Below are 17,501 nucleotides of genomic sequence, written 5' to 3' on the forward strand. Positions count from 1 at the left end.
TGATAGGTCAGTGTAATTCTCATCTGCACTTCTCTGATTCCTAGTGAGTTTGAGCATCACTTCATATTCCTATTGACCCATCACATTTACTGGTGGTGAATTAAATGGCAAGGTGTCGAGGAAGCACTCTTCTGCCATAGTAGCCAGGGCACAGCAGAGATGAAGGATGGATAGCAGAGGACATCTTACTAGAAAAATATTGCTGGAGAAGGATATAATCTCAGAATGCAGGTCTGGGCCTAGGTCATTTTGACAGAAATTGTGGAAAGGCTTCATTCAATGGAGTAGGGCTATTGTCCCCTGATCCTGGGAAATGTGACACCTGGAATTAAGATCCAGATGGCAAGTTTGTAATTCTGAGATTGCTTCCATCATTCTAGCCAAAGTAACAGAGGCCCTTGAGGATCTCCAGCAAGAATTGTTTCAGAAACCTGAAGTCAGGAGGCTTGTGGCTAAGGGAGAGTAAGACCAGAGTCATGGATCCTGGGGTCTGAGGGCAGGGACACCAGAGGATGTAGGCCTGGGATCGGGGTGGCCATCTGAACTGCCAAGCCAAATTCTGACTACTTCCTAGACTTTCCATGTGGAAGGAGAGCAGAAGTGAGAAATACTGGAACTGTCACTAAGCATTCTCCTCACCAAAAAGGAGGTGAGTTAGGTGTAGTAATAAACTCCCTCTTTATTCCAGTATGTACAAGTTGGAAAAGTTTAAGCATTCTGCTTTTAAAAAATAAATATACTTAATACAGTAGAATTAATTTGTATATGGTAAATATTCTAACTTGTTCTAAAGTGTTTTCTTTCAAATATTAAAGCATGTAAAGAATTTCTTATTTCATTGCTAAAGAAAAACAAACAGACCTACATTTTTGCAAAGATAGGAAGTTTGAACTAAAACTCCCCCTCTTGATGATGGAATCTATGGAAGACAATGACCTCTAATTTAAGATCTTTTGTTGTTGAATAAATCTGTTTTAAAATTTGCTTGCCAAGACTTCTGGTTTCTGCTCCAACAGGTAAAAGTTATCAATTCTCTTTCTCTCTCTCTCTCTCTCTCTTTTTTTTTTTGCCGTGCCTCATGTGGGATCTTAGTTCCCTGACCAGGGATTGAACCCCCACCCCCTGCATTGGAAGTGTGGATTCTTAACCACTGGACCACCAGGGAAGCCCCAATCCTCTCATTCTTATTGCAAAATCAACAAGTCCTGAAAAATCAAACAGATCCATTAGTGTATCAACATCATGAGGAAAAATGCTGCTTTAACCGAGCAAGACTCTATGAGGCCTTCCCAGAATAGACCCCACCCATGTTCTCTTCCTGCCTTTTGTCTGTAGAAAAACTTTAGTCAAAGAATAAATTTAATCAGAGAAGCGAGAAAATGCAGAACGAAATGAAAACAGTCAAGCAAGACAAAATAATAATACTTTAGCCATTCAACAATGTCAAGGATCTTTAGTTCTTCCTCAAGGACTATAGATAATATTCTCAGCCATGTCCTTTCAGTTGTTTTGCAGATACTGAAACCCCCACCAAGTGGAAGAAGTTAACTGCATGCTGCCCACAAGCATGTAGACCCCAGACCGGTTGGAACCAGAAGGCTGATGATGCTGATTCCCAATTACCTCACCACCAACCAATCAGAAGAAATTCCATGACCTGATCACACCCTGTGCCTTGAACACTATAAGACTCCTTGCTACCCCCTTGAGAGTGGGGCACACAGTCTTGAGGGCATTACCCACTGTGGCCACCTTTGCTTGGCAGAGAAATAAAGCTATTTCTTTCTACTTCACCCAAAACTCTGTCTCCAAGATTTAATCTGGCATCAGTGTACAGAGGCCAAATTTCAGCAACACTGCTAAAAAGTAGAGAGACAGACAGGTGCATACATAGAATTGGAGATTACTGTGAACTGAAGTTCAAGATTAGAAGCCCTAGCTGAAACCAGTATTATTAAGAACACTTAAAGACTTCAGTGAACTCCTGGAGACTCAGTGTAGATGAGCTTGAAAGTTACAAACTATGGGCTGTCTCAGTCTCATGGAGTCCTCCACACTTTTGTGAATTTTACCACCAGGAACCCCACCCAAGTTCTCATTGTGAAGACAACAGAATAATCTCTATGCGCTTCTGATAGAAGGAGGAAAATGTAATCATTTTGAAATAAGGTCACAGAATTCTGTTCTCTCCCTTCCCTCCAGGGAAATTACTTTATAACAGCCTAGTCAAAGTAAGGTAAGGAAAATACCAAACTCCAATCATCTCCAGCATTTCTGCCTCACCTAAGGGGAGGAAAAGTTGAGATGCACTTTTGAAGGTCACACTTTGGGGCAAAACCCAGGCTTACTTAAAACTTGAGACTAATGATAGGACTATAAATATACTTATCTCCTCACCATCGCTTATAACCATATCAATAATTCTACTGTATATAACAGAGAATTACAGATGAAAAGCTACAAGTTTCAGACACTATTTAATGAGGGATTTCCAGGCAATCCTGAGACAAGAGAGAGACCAAAACTAGCATAGTAAAGGAAATTGAAGACTTGGACATCTATAGCTACAGAAAACAGTAAACACAGCATAATTCCTAGTGAAATAAACATAAACCCTCACACTAAAGGCCTGCATACCTCAGTTCTTATTATGCAATACATCATGTTTAGCTTCCAACATAAAATTGCAAGGCATGCTAACATATGAAAAAACACAGTATGAAGAAATAAGGCAAGCATCAGAGTAAGATTCAGATATGGCAAGGATTTTGGAGTTATCAGACCAGGAATTTAAAATAACTATGATTAATATGCTAAACTTTCTAATGGAAAAGCAGACAACATGCAAGAATAGATGGACATTGTAAGCATAGAAATTAAAACTCTAAGGAAGAATCAAAGGAAATGCTAGAGGAACTTCCCTGGTGGTGCGGTGGTTAAGAATCCGCCTGCCAATGAAGGGAACACAGGTTCGGTCCCTGGTCTGGGAAGATCCCACATGCCACAGAGCAACTAAGCCCATGCACTACAACTACTGAGTCCTCGTGCTGCAACTACTGAAGGCCACGTGCCTAGAGCCCATGCTCCACAACAAGAGAAACCACCACAATGAGAAACCTGTGCACCACAACAAAGAGTAGCCCCGGCTCACCACAACTAGAGAAAGCTCACGTGTAAAAATGAAGACCCAACACAGCCAAAAATAAATAAATTAAATAAATAAATTTATTAAAAAAGGAAATGTTAGAAATAAAAATTTATAACAGAAATGAAGAATGCCTTTGATGGGCTTACCAGTAGACTGAACATGGCCAATTAAAGATTCAGTGTGCTTGAAGATATGTCAATAGAAACTTCCCAAAATGCAAAAAGAAAACCAAGAAATAATAGAGAACATTCATGAACTGCAGGGCAATTGTAAAAGATACAGCATAAATGTAATTGGAATACCAGAAGAAGAAGGAAAGGAAGAAAGAAAGAAAGAAAGAAAGAAAGAAAGAAAGAAAAAAAGAAAGAAGGAAAGAAAGAAAGAAGCAGAAGAAATATTTGAAGTAATAATGGCTGAATATGTATTTTCCAAAATTAATGACAGACACTAAAACACAGATCCAGAAATCTCAGAGAATAACACACATAATAAATATCCAAAAATGGACACCTGCAGAAAAAACAGAGACAAAGAGAAAATCTTGAAAGAAGGTAGAGGGGGAAAAAAAAACGCCTTACACACTAAAGATAAACAAGAATTATAGTGAACTTCTTTTCAGAAACCATGCAAAAAGTAAAGAAAAATATTTAATGGTTTGAAAGAATAAACCCACAAATCTAGAATTCTGTATCCAGCAAATTTATCCATGAAAAGTGAAGGAGAATAAAGACGTGCCCAGAAAGATAAAAACTAAGAGTATTTGTAACCAGTAGACCTGGCCTGCAGAGACATACTGTGTTTGTGGATTGGAAGACTCAACATAGTGTCAATTCTTCCCAGATTGATATATAAGTGTAATGCAATTCCTATCAATATTTCAGGAAGTATTTTTTGTTGTTCTTATTTTACTTTTATTTTATGTAGATACAGACAAGCTTATTCTAAAATTTATATGTAAATTAATGGGCCCTAGAATAGCTAAGACCAAAAAAAAAAAAGGAAAGGGATGAAGAAATATCCCTTTCTTAACATAAATCATGCTAACATAAATCAAAAGAAAGCTGAAGTGGTAATATTAGTATTAGACAAAGCCTGCTCAGAATAAGGAAAATTATCAGGAATACAAAAGAACATAATGATACAGGGGTCAATTCTTTAAGTAAAGCTGTGCATGTGCCTAACAACAAATCATCAATATATATGAAGGAAAAACTGATAAAACTGCAAGGAGAAATAGAGAATCTACTTATAGTTGGAGACATCAACTCCTTTCTATCAATAATTGACAGATCCAGTAGACAAAAAATCAGTTGAACTGAGCCACACAATCAATTGGATCTAATTGCCATTAATAGACTATATCCAATAATAGCACAATATGCATTGTTCTGAAGCTCACATGGAATCATCCACCAAGAAAGACCACATTCTGGGCCATAAAATGTTCTTCATTAATTAAAAAAAAAGGGAATCAATGTATGTTCTCAAACCATAATGAATTAAATTAGAAATTAATAACAGAAAGACAGCTGGAAAATCTCAAAGCCTTTGGAGATTAAATGACACACATTTAGTTTATTTTTTTAAATTTTTGTTTCATATTGGAGTATACTTGATTAACAATGTTGTGTTTGTGTCAGGTGTACAGCAAAGTGATTCAGTTATACTGAATACATGTAGGTATTCTACATGTATCTATTCTTTTTCAAGTTCTTTCCCCATTTAGGTTATTACAGAATATTGAGCAGAATTTCCTGTGCTATACAGTAGGTCCTTGTTGGTTATCTACTTTAAATATAGCAGCGTGTATATGTCAATCCCAAACTCCCAATCTATCCCTCTCCCCTACACTTCTCCCGCACATAACCATAAATTCATTCTCTAAGTCCGTGAGTCTGTTTCTGTTTTGTAAATAAGTTTATTTGTATCATAAATGATACACATTTAATAACATGAGAACTAAACAAGAAATCTTAAGAAAAGTGGAAAATGAAATGGAAAATACAATCTATCAAAATTTGTGGAATGCACAGTGCTTAGAGAGAAATTTATAACATTAAATGTAGAAAAGAATAAAGATCTAAAACAATAACTTAAGTTTTAACCTTAGGAAACTAGAAAAAGAATAGCAATACAAACCTACAGAAAGCAGAAGAAAAAGCATAATAAAAATCAGGGCAGAAATCAATGAAATTGAAAACAGAAAAACAATAGAGAAAATAACAAAACCAAAAGCTAGCTCTTCGATAAAAATTAGCGCTTATTTTATTTACAGTTCTTTATATCTCTGCAGCTATCAACATTATCTATCATTTCCTTCTTGAAACACACTTTTTTGTTTGTCTTCCATAGCCCATCATCTCCTGATTTCCCTCCTAAATAGTTAGCTATTTCTTCTTTGTCTCCTTACCCAAAATTGCCTTCTCTCTTTCACTTTTAAAGAAAGGTTGTGGTGCCTTAGTCTTGGGACACTTTCTCTTCTCAATGTACACATTTTTTCTTGGATGATCTCATTCATTACCATGACATTACATGCCACTCAAACACTATCTAGGTTTCTCCAGAAATCAGAACCTGGGGCAAAGTGTTAAAAACAAGTATTAAGTAGTATAGTCATTTTCACAATGTTGATTCTTCCAATCCAAAAACATCGTATATCTCTCCATCTATTTATATCATCTTTAATTTCTTTCATCAGTGTCTTATAGTTTTCTGTATACAGGTCTTTTGTCTCCTTAGTTAGGTTTATTCCTAGGTATTTTATTCTTTTGGTTGCAATGACAAATGGGAGTGTTTCCTTAATTTCTCTTTCAGATTTTTCATCATTAGTGTATAGGAATGCAAGAGGTTTCTGTGCATTAATTTTGTATCCTGCTATTTTACCAAATTCATTGATTAGCTCTAGTAGTTTCCTGGTAGCGTCTTTAGGATTCTTTATGTATAGTATCATGTTATCTGCAAACACTGTCAACTTTACTTCTTCTTTTCCGATTTGGATTCCTTTTATTTCTTTTTCTTTTCTGATTTCTGTGGCTAAAACTTCCAAAATTATGTTGAATAATAGTGGTGAGAGTGGGCAACGTTGTCTTATTCCTGATCTTAGTGGAAATGGTTTCAGTTTTTCACCATTGAGGATGATGTTGGCTGTGGGTTTGTCATATATGGCCTTTATTATGTTGAGGTAAGTTCCCTCTATGCTTACTTTCTAGAGAGTTTTTATCATAAATGGGTGTTAAATATTTTTGAAAACTTTTTATCCATCTATTGAGATGATCATATGGTTTTTATACTTCAATTTGTTAATATGGTTTATCACATTGATTGATTTGCATATATTGAAGAATTTTTGCATTCCTGGGATAAACCCCACTTGATCATGGTGTATGATCCTTTTAATCATAAAAGGATTCTGTGCTGTTGGATTCTGTTTGCTAGCATTTTGTTGAGGAGTTTTGCATCTATGTTCATCAGTGATACTGGCCTGTAGTTTTCTTTCTTTGTGACAACTTTGTCTGGTTTTGGTATCAGGGTGATGGTGGCCTCGTTGAATGAGTTTGGGAGTGTTCCTCACTCTCCTATATTTTGGAAGAGTTTGAGAAGGATAGGTGTTAGCTCTTCTCTAAATGTTTGATAGAATTCGCCCGTGAAGCCATCTGGTTCTAGGCTTTTGTTTGTTGGAAGATTTTTAATCAGAGTCTCAATTTCAGTGCTTGTGATTGGTCTGTTTATATTTTCTATTTCTTCCTGGTTCAGTCTCAGAAGGTTGTGCTTTTCTAAGAATCTGTCCACTTCTTCCAGGTTGTCCATTTTATTGGCATATAGTTGCTTGTAGTGATCTCTCATGATCCTTTGTATTTCTGCAGTGTCAGTGGTTACTTCTCCTTTTTCATTTCTAATTCTATTGATTTGAGTCTTCTCACTTTTTTTCGTGATGAGTCTGACTAATGGTTTATCAATTCTGTTAATCTTCTCAAAGAACCAGCTTTTAGTTTTATTGATCTTTGTTATTGTTTTCTTTGTTTCTATTTCATTTATTTCTGATCTGATCTTTATGATTTCTTTCCTTCTGCTAACGTTGAGGTTTTTTGTTCTTCTTCCTCTAATTGCTTTAGGTGTAAGATTAGGTTGTTTATTTGAGATGTTTCTTGTTTCTGGAGGTAGGATTGTATTGGTATAAACTTCCCTCTTAGAACTGCTTTTGCTGCATCCCATAGGTTTTGGGTCATCGTGTTTTCATTGTCATTTGTTTCTAGGTATTTTTTGATTTCCTCTTTGATTTCTTCAGTGATACCTTGGTTATTATGTAGTGTATTGTTTGGCCTCCAAGTATTTGTTTATTTTTCACATTTTTTTCTCTAATTGATATCTAGTCTCATAGTCTTACCTTGAGGCAAGTACACAAGTCGAGTTTCCATTTAGCTCTAGAGCATGACAGGATGAGGTCCCATCCATGCTTAGGAAGCACCCGGTTTATTTAGCAAAAACTCCATTTCTTCCTCGAGCCCTGAATACAGTTACTAGAGGCCCGTCAAAAACAATGTTACTTAGGTAGCTTAAAGGCAGCATGAAAGGAGCTTTCAAAATGGGAAAGCAAGGCTTGTGCCATCACGCCCCCATTTCCAGTGAACATGCAGCCTATATATATCCTTGTGATTTCTAACAAGTCAACAGAGACTCTAGCTACACACTGGTCCCTTCCCTGAATCATCATTTATTCACAGGGTGTTCTGCATGTACTGAAAACCCTCATCCAAGGAACGCTCTATGTAGGCTATTGGGCCTTAGCGTATTTTAAATCCTGCAGTGTAACAGGAACAACTGTGCTTTGGTTGCAGTAGGAACGCAAGCCTCCTTTCTCCTGTAGGTATGGGATCTTTGAGTGTGACTTCCTGGAAGGAAGGCGAAGCAGATTGTGTTTCTAAGGGCAGCTCAAATGAGGACAATGAGGCAGACTTCCATGGCATGTAGGACGTGAGAGAACAGAATCCCTGCAGCGGTTGGTGGGCTCAGGACACCAAGTTTTCCCAAGGAAGGGTGCAGTGTATTGCCCTACTCTCTGAATGCATATCGTAACTTGGAAAGGCTTACAGGCTGGATGTTTCTTAGAAGGGCAGTGGAGCCTGCTGGTACTCACTGTATTTGGAGGTAATGGGGTGCCCACACGAGGGTCCTAAGTGTGTGGAAAAGTGTAGAAACGTTAAAGTAAAGCAGAACTGCGAATATGAGCTAATGGAAACTGCAACACGCTTTCACTTCAGCAGGGATCTTCAGGCCTTAGCGTGAGACAAGTACTCACGTCAAGTTTCCCTTTAGCTCTAGAGCCTGACAGAATGAGCTACCACCCATGCTATGGAAGCACCGTGCTTCTTTAGAGAAACCTTTTCGTTCCACAGGGTAACTACAGTGACTAGAGGCCAGTCAGAAATGGAGTTACTTACGTAGCTTCAGGGCAGCATGAATAGAGCGTTTAATATGGGAAACAGTGCTTGTGCCATCAGGTCTTCTTTTCCGGTGAACACGAAGTCTAAACCCTTCTGATTTCCAACAAGTCAAAAGAGACTCTAGCTACACCTTGTTCCCTTGCCTGAATCAACTTTTCTTCACAAACAGTTCTGCATGAAGCGAACTCCCTCATCCTTTGATCGCTCTGTGTAGGCTATCTGGTCTTAGCCTATTTTAAATCCTTCAGTGTAACAGGAACAACTGTGCTTTGGTGGCAGTAGGAATGCAAGCCTCCTTTTTACTGTAGGTATGGGGTCCTTGGATGTGAGTTCCTAGAAGAAAGGCGAAGCAGATTGTGTTTCTAAGTGCAGCTGAAATGAGGACAATGAGGCAGACTTCCATGGCATGTAGGACGTGAGAGAAGAGAATCCCTGGAGCTGTTGGTGTGCTGAGGACATCTAGCTTTCCCAAGGAAGGGTGCAGTGTATTGCCCTACTCTCTGAATAGATAGAGTGACTTGGAAAGGCTTACAGCCTGGATGTTTCTTTGAAGGGTAGTGGAACCTGCTGGTACTCACTGTATTTGTAGGCAATGGGGTGCCCAAACGAGGGTCCAAAGTGTCTAGAAAAGCGTAGAAATGTGAAAGTAAAGCAGAACTGCGAATACTAGCTAATGGAAACTGCAACACGATTTTGCTTCAGCAGGGCTCTTCAGGCCTTAGCCTGAGGCAAGTACTTACGTCAAGTTTCCCTTTAGCTCTAGAGCCTGACAGGATGAGCTCCCACCCATACTATGGAAGCACCGTGTTTCTTTAGAGAAAACTGCTTTTTGTTCCAGAGGGCTAACTACACTGACTAGAGGCCAGTCAAAAATAGAGTTATTTAGGTAGCTTCAGGGCAGCATGACTAAGAGCTTTTAATAAGGGAAAGCAAGGCTTGTGCCATCAGGTCCTCTTTGCCGGTGAACAACCAGCCTGAAGCCTTCTGATTTCTAACAAGTCAAAAGAGACTCTAGCTCTACCCTGGTCCCTTGCCTGAATCCACATTTCTTCACAAAGTGTTCTGCATGTAGCGAACTCCCTCAAATTTGAAATGCTCTATGTAGGCTATCAGGCTTTAGCCTATTCTAAAATCCTGCAGGGTAACAGGAACATCTGTGCTTTGGTTGCAGAAGGAATGCAAGCCTCCTTTCTCCTGTAGGTATGGGATCCTTGAGTGTGAGTTCCTGGAAGGAAGACGAAGCAGATTGTGATTCTAAGTGCAGTCAAATGAAGACAATGAGGCAGATTTCCTTGGCATGCAGGACATGAGAGAACAGAATCCCTGGAGCTGTTGGTGTGCTGAGGACATCTAGCTTTCCCAAGGAAGGGTGCAGTGTATTGCCCTACTCTCTGAATACATAGAGTGACCTGGAAAGACTTATGGCCTGAATGTTTCTTAGAAGGGCAGTGGAACCTGCTGGTACTCACTGTATTTGTAGGCAATGGGGTGCCCACACGAGGGTCCAAAGTGTCTGGAAAAGCGTAGAAACGTTAAAGTAAAGCAGAACTGTGAATACTAGCTAATGGAAACTGCAACACGCTTTCGCTTCAGCAGGGCTCTTCAGGCCTTAGCGTGAGGCAAGTACTCACGTCAAGTTTCCCTTTAGCTCTAGAGCCTAACAGGATGAGCTCCCACCCATGCTATGGAAGCACCGTGCTTCTTTAGAGAAAACTCCTTTTCGTTCCAGAGGGCTAACTACAGTGACTAGAGGCCTATCAAACATAGAGTTATTTAGGTAGCTTCAGGGCAGCATGACTAAGAGCTTTTAATAAGGGAAAGCAAGGCTTGTGCCATCCGGTCTTCTTTGCCGGTGAACAATCAGCCTGAAGATTTCTGATTTCTAACAAGTCAAAAGAGACTCTAGCTCTACCCTGGTCCCTTGCCTGAATCAACTTTTCTTCACAAAGTGTTCTACATGTAGGGAACTCCCTCAAATTTGAAATGCTCTGTGTAGGCTATCGGGCTTTAGCCTATTCTAAAATCCTTCAGTGTAACAGGAAAACTGTGGTTTCGTTGCAGTAGGAATGAAAGCCTCCTTTTTACTCTAGGTATGGGGTCCTTGGGTGTGAGTTCCTAGAAGAAAGGCGAAGCAGATTGTGATTCTAAGTGCAGCTCAAATGAGGACAATGAGGCAGAGTTCCATGGCATGTAGGACGTGAGAGAACAGAATCCCTGGAGCTGTTGGTGTGCTGAGGACATCTAGCTTTGCCAAGGAAGGGTGCAGTGTATTGCCCTACTCTCTGAATGCAGAGTGACTTGGAAAGAATTACGGTCTGGATGTTTCTTAGAAGGGCAGTGGAACCTGCTGGTACTCACTGTATTTGTAGGTAATGGGGTGCCCACACGAGGGTCCAAAGTGTCTGGAAAAGCGTAGAAACGTTAAAGTAAAGCAGAAGTGTGAATACTAGCTAATGGAAACTGCAACACGCTTTCGCTTCAGCAGGGCTCTTCAGGCCTTAGCGTGAGGCAAGTACTCACGTCAAGTTTCCCTTTAGCTCTAGAGCCTGACAGGATGAGCTAACTCCCATGCTATGGAAGCACCGTGCTTCTTTAGAGAAAACTCCTTTTCGTTCCAGAGGGCTAACTACAGTGACTAGAGGCCTATCAAAAATAGAGTTATTTAGGTAGCTTCAGGGCAGCATGACTAAGAGCTTTTAATAAGGGAAAGCAAGGCTTGTGCCATCAGGTCTTCTTTGCCGGTGAACAATCAGCCTGAAGATTTCTGATTTCTAACAAGTCAAAAGAGACTCTAGCTCTGCCCTGGTCCCTTGCCTGAATCAACTTTTCTTCACAAAGTGTTCTACATGTAGCGAACTCCCTCAAATTTGAAATGCTCTGTGTAGGCTATCGGGCTTTAGCCTATTCTAAAATCCTGCAGGGTAACAGGAACATCTGTGCTTTGGTTGCAGAAGGAATGCAAGCCTCCTTTCTCCTGTAGGTACGGGATCCTTGAGTGTGAGTTCTTGGAAGGAAGACGAAGCAGATTGTGTTTCTAAGTGCAGCTCAAATGAGGACAATGAGGCAGACTTCCATGGCATGTAGGACGTGAGAGAACAGAATCCCTAGAGCTGTTGATGTGCTGAGGACATCTAGTTTTCCCAAGGAAGGGTGCAGTGTATTGCCCTACTCTCTGCATACATAGAGTGACTTGGAAAGGCTTACGGCCTAGATGTTTCTTAGAAGGGCAGTGGAACCTGCTGGTACTCACTGTATTTGTAGGCAATGGGGTGCCCACACGAGGGTCCAAAGTGTCTGGAAAAGCGTAGAAACGTTAAAGTAAAGCAGAAGTGTGAATACTAGCTAATGGAAACTGCAACACGCTTTCGCTTCAGCAGGGCTCTTCAGGCCTTAGCGTGAGGCAAGTACTCACGTCAAGTTTCCCTTTAGCTCTAGAGCCTGACAGGATGAGCTAACTCCCATGCTATGGAAGCACCGTGCTTCTTTAGAGAAAACTCCTTTTCGTTCCAGAGGGCTAACTACAGTGACTAGAGGCCTATCAAAAATAGAGTTATTTAGGTAGCTTCAGGGCAGCATGACTAAGAGCTTTTAATAAGGGAAAGCAAGGCTTGTGCCATCCGGTCTTCTTTGCCGGTGAACAATCAGCCTGAAGATTTCTGATTTCTAACAAGTCAAAAGAGACTCTAGCTCTGCCCTGGTCCCTTGCCTGAATCAACTTTTCTTCACAAAGTGTTCTACATGTAGCGAACTCCCTCAAATTTGAAATGCTCTGTGTAGGCTATCGGGCTTTAGCCTATTCTAAAATCCTGCAGGGTAACAGGAACATCTGTGCTTTGGTTGCAGAAGGAATGCAAGCCTCCTTTCTCCTGTAGGTACGGGATCCTTGAGTGTGAGTTCTTGGAAGGAAGACGAAGCAGATTGTGTTTCTAAGTGCAGCTCAAATGAGGACAATGAGGCAGACTTCCATGGCATGTAGGACGTGAGAGAACAGAATCCCTAGAGCTGTTGATGTGCTGAGGACATCTAGTTTTCCCAAGGAAGGGTGCAGTGTATTGCCCTACTCTCTGCATACATAGAGTGACTTGGAAAGGCTTACGGCCTAGATGTTTCTTAGAAGGGCAGTGGAACCTGCTGGTACTCACTGTATTTGTAGGCAATGGGGTGCCCACACGAGGGTCCAAAGTGTCTGGAAAAGCGTAGAAACGTTAAAGTAAAGCAGAAGTGTGAATACTAGCTAATGGAAACTGCAACACGCTTTCGCTTCAGCAGGGCTCTTCAGGCCTTAGCGTGAGGCAAGTACTCACGTCAAGTTTCCCTTTAGCTCTAGAGCCTAACAGGATGAGCTCCCACCCATGCTATGGAAGCACCGTGCTTCTTTAGAGAAAACTCCTTTTCGTTCCAGAGGGCTAACTACAGTGACTAGAGGCCTATCAAACATAGAGTTATTTAGGTAGCTTCAGGGCAGCATGACTAAGGGCTTTTAATAAGGGAAAGCAAGGCTTGTGGCATCAGGTCTTCTTTGCCGGTGAACAATCAGCCTGAAGCCTTCTGATTTCTAACAAGTCAAAAGAGAGTCTAGCTCTGCCCTGGTCCCTTGCCTGAATCAACTTTTCTTCACAAAGTGTTCTACATGTAGCGAAGTCCCTCATATTTGAAATGCTCTATGTAGGCTATCGGCCTTTAGCCTATTCTAAAATCCTGCAGGGTAACAGGCACATTTGTGCTTTGGTTGCAGAAGGAATGCAAGCCTCCTTTCTCCTGTAGGTATGGGATCCTTGAGTGTGAGTTCTTGGAAGGAAGACGAAGCAGATTGTGTTTCTAAGTGCAGCTCAAATGAGGACAATGAGGCAGACTTCCATGGCATGTAGGACGTGAGAGAACAGAATCCCTGGAGCTGTTGGTGTGCTGAGGACATCTAGCTTTCCCAAGGAAGGGTGCAGTGTATTGCCCTACTCTCTGAATGCAGAGTGACTTGGAAAGACTTACGGCCTGGATGTTTCTTAGAAGGGCAGTGGAACCTGCTGGTACTCACTGTATTTGTAGGCAATGGGGTGCCCAAACGAGGGTCCTAAGTGTCTGGAAAAGTGTAGAAACGTTAAAGTAAAGCAGAACTGCGAATACTAGCTAATGGAAAATGCAACACGCTTTCGCTTCAGCAGGGCTTTTCAGGCCTTAGCGTGAGGCAAGTACTCACGTCAAGTTTCCCTTTAGCTCTAGAGCCTGACAGGATGAGCTCCCACCCATACTATGGAATCACCCTGTTTCTTTAGAGAAAACTGCTTTTTGTTCCAGAGGGCTAACTACAGTGACTAGAGGCCAGTCAAAAATAGAGTTATTTAGGTAGCTTCAGGGCAGCATGACTAAGAGCTTTTAATAAGGGAAAGCAAGGCTTGTGCCATCAGGTCTTCTTTGCCGGTGAACAATCAGCCTGAAGCCTTCTGATTTCTAACAAGTCAAAAGAGACTCTAGCTCTACCCTGGTCCCTTGCCTGAATCAACTTTTCTTCACAAAGTGTTCTACATGTAGCGAAGTCCCTCAAATTTGAAATGCTCTATGTAGGCTATCAGGCTTTAGCCTATGCTAAAATCCTGCAGGGTAACAGGAACAACTGTGCTTTGGTTGCAGAAGGAATGCAAGCCTCCTTTCTCCTGTAGGTATGGGATCCTTGAGTGTGAGTTCCTGGAAAGAAGACAAAGCAGATTGTGATTCTAAGTGCAGTCAAATGAAGACAATGAGGCAGATTTCCTTGGCATGCAGGACGTGAGAGAACAGAATCCCTGGAGCTGTTGGTGTGCTGAGGACATCTAGCTTTCCCAAGGAAGGGTGCAGTGTATTGCCCTACTCTCTGAATACATAGAGTGACCTGGAAAGACTTATGGCCTGAATGTTTCTTAGAAGGGCAGTGGAACCTGCTCGTACTCACTGTATTTGTAGGCATTGGGGTCCCCACACGAGGCTCCTAAGGGTCTGGAAAAGCGTAGAAACGTTAAAGTAAAGCAGAAGTGTGAATACAAGCTAATGTAAACTGCAACACGCTTTTGCTTCAGCAGGGCTCTTCAGGCCTTAGCGTGAGGCAAGTACTCACGTCAAGTTTTCCTTTAGCTCTAGATCCTCACAGGATGAGCTAACACCCATGCTATGGAAGCACCGTGCTTCTTTAGAGAAAACTCCTTTTCGTTCCAGAGGGCTAACTGCAGTGACTAGAGGCCTATCAAAAATAGAGTTATTTAGGTAGCTTCAGGGCAGCATGACTAAGAGCTTTTAATAAGGGAAAGCAAGGCTTGTGCCATCAGGTCTTCTTTGCCAGTGAACAATCAGCCTGAAGCCTTCTGATTTCTAACAAGTCAAAAGAGACTCTAGCTCTACCCTGGTCCCTTGCCTGAATCAACTTTTCTTCACAAACAGTTCTGCATGAAGCGAACTCCCTCATCCTTTGATCGCTGTGTGTAGGCTACCTGGTCTTAGCCTATTTTAAATCCTTCAGTGTAACAGGAACAACTGTGCTTTGGTGGCAGTAGGAATGCAAGCCTCCTTTTTACTGTAGGTATGGGGTCCTTGGGTGTGAGTTCCTAGAAGAAAGGCGAAGCAGATTGTGTTTCTAAGTGCAGCTCAAATGAGGACAATGAGGCAGACTTCCATGGCATGTAGGACGTGAGAGAAGAGAATCCCTGGAGCTGTTGGTGTGCTGAGGACATCTAGCTTTCCCAAGGAAGGGTGCAGTGTATTGCCCTACTCTCTGAATAGATAGAGTGACTTGGAAAGGCTTACAGCCTGGATGTTTCTTTGAAGGGTAGTGGAACCTGCTGGTACTCACTGTATTTGTAGGCAATGGGGTGCCCACACGAGGGTCCAAAGTGTCTGGAAAAGCGTAGAAATGTTAAAGTAAAGCAGAACTGCGAATACTAGCTAATGGAAACTGCAACACGATTTTGCTTCAGCAGGGCTCTTCAGGCCTTAGCCTGAGGCAAGTACTTACGTCAAGTTTCCCTTTAGCTCTAGAGCCTGACAGGATGAGCTCCCACCCATACTATGGAAGCACCGTGTTTCTTTAGAGAAAACTGCTTTTTGTTCCAGAGGGCTAACTACAGTGACTAGAGGCCAGTCAAAAATAGAGTTATTTAGGTAGCTTCAGGGCAGCATGACTAAGAGCTTTTAATAAGGGAAAGCAAGGCTTGTGCCATCAGGTCCTCTTTTCCGGTGAACAATCAGCCTGAAGATTTCTGATTTCTAACAAGTCAAAAGAGACTCTAGCTCTACCCTGGTCCCTTGCCTGAATCCACATTTCTTCACAAAGTGTTCTACATGTAGCGAACTCCCTCAAATTTGAAATGCTCTATGTAGGCTATCGGGCTTTAGCCTATTCTAAAATCCTGCAGTGTAACACGAAAACTGTGGTTTCGTTGCAGTAGGAATGCAAGCCTCCATTTTACTCCAGGTATGGGGTCCTTGGGTGTGAGTTCCTAGAAGAAAGGCGAAGCAGATTGTGTTTCTAAGTGCAGCTCAAATGAGGACAATGAGGCAGACTTCCATGGCATGTAGGACGTGAGAGAACAGAATCCCTGGAGCTGTTGGTGTGCTGAGGACATCTAGCTTTCCCAAGGAAGGGTGCAGTGTATTGCCCTACTCTCTGAATGCAGAGTGACTTGGAAAGACTTACGGCCTGGATGTTTCTTAGAAGGGCAGTAGAACGTGCTGGTACTCACTGTATTTGTAGGCAATGGGGTGCCCAAACGAGGGTCCTAAGTGTCTGGAAAAGTATAGAAACGTTAAAGTAAAGCAGAACTGCGAATACTAGCTAATGGAAACTGCAACACGCTTTCACTTCAGCAGGGCTTTTCAGGCCTTAGCGTGAGGCAAGTACTCACGTCAAGTTTCCCTTTAGCTCTAGAGCCTGACAGGATGAGCTCCCACCCATACTATGGAAGCACCGTGTTTCTTTAGAGAAAACTGCTTTTTGTTCCAGAGGGCTAACTACAGTGACTAGAGGCCAGTCAAAAATATAGTTATTTAGGTAGTTTCAGGGCAGCATGACTAAGAGCTTTTAATAAGGGAAAGCAAGGCTTGTGCCATCAGGTCTTCTTTGCCAGTGAACAATCAGCCTGAAGCCTTCTGATTTCTAACAACTCAAAAGAGACTCTAGCTCTACCCTGGTCCGTTGCCTGAATCAACTTTTCTTCACAAAGTGTTCTGCATGTAGCGAACTCCCTCAAATTTGAAATTCTCTATGTAGGCTATCGGGCCTTAGCCTATTCTAAAATCCTGCAGGGTAACAGGAAGAACTGTGCTATGGTTGCAGAAGGAATGCAAGCCTCCTTTCTCCTCTAGGTATGGGATCCTTGAGTGTGAGTTCATGGAAGGAAGACGAAGCAGATTGTGATTCTAAGTGCAGTCAAATGAAGACAATGAGGCAGACTTCCATGGCATGCAGGACGTGAGAGAACAGAATCCCTGGAGCTGTTGGTGTGCTGAGGACATCTAGCTTTCCCAAGGAAGGGTGCAGTGTATTGCCCTACTCTCTGCATACATAGAGTGAATTGGAAAGGCTTACGGCCTAGATGTTTTTTAGAAGGGCAGTGGAACCTGCTGGTACTCACTGTATTTGTAGGCAGTGGGGTGCCCACACGAGGGTCCAAAGTGTCTGGAAAAGCGTAGAAACGTTAAAGTAAAGCAGAACTGTGAATACTAGCTAATGGAAACTGCAACACGCTTTCGCTTCAGCAGGGCTCTTCAGGCCTTAGCGTGAGGTAAGTACTCACGTCAAGTTTCCCTTTAGCTCTAGAGCCTAACAGGATGGGCTCCCACCCATGCTATGGAAGCACCGTGCTTCTTTAGAGAAAACTCCTTTTCGTTCCAGAGGGCTAACTACAGTGACTAGAGGCCTATCAAACATAGAGTTATTTAGGTAGCTTCAG

The sequence above is a fragment of the Eubalaena glacialis genome, chromosome 20 (assembly GCF_028564815.1).
Source record: "Eubalaena glacialis isolate mEubGla1 chromosome 20, mEubGla1.1.hap2.+ XY, whole genome shotgun sequence".
Taxonomy (NCBI): Eukaryota; Metazoa; Chordata; class Mammalia; order Artiodactyla; family Balaenidae; genus Eubalaena; species Eubalaena glacialis.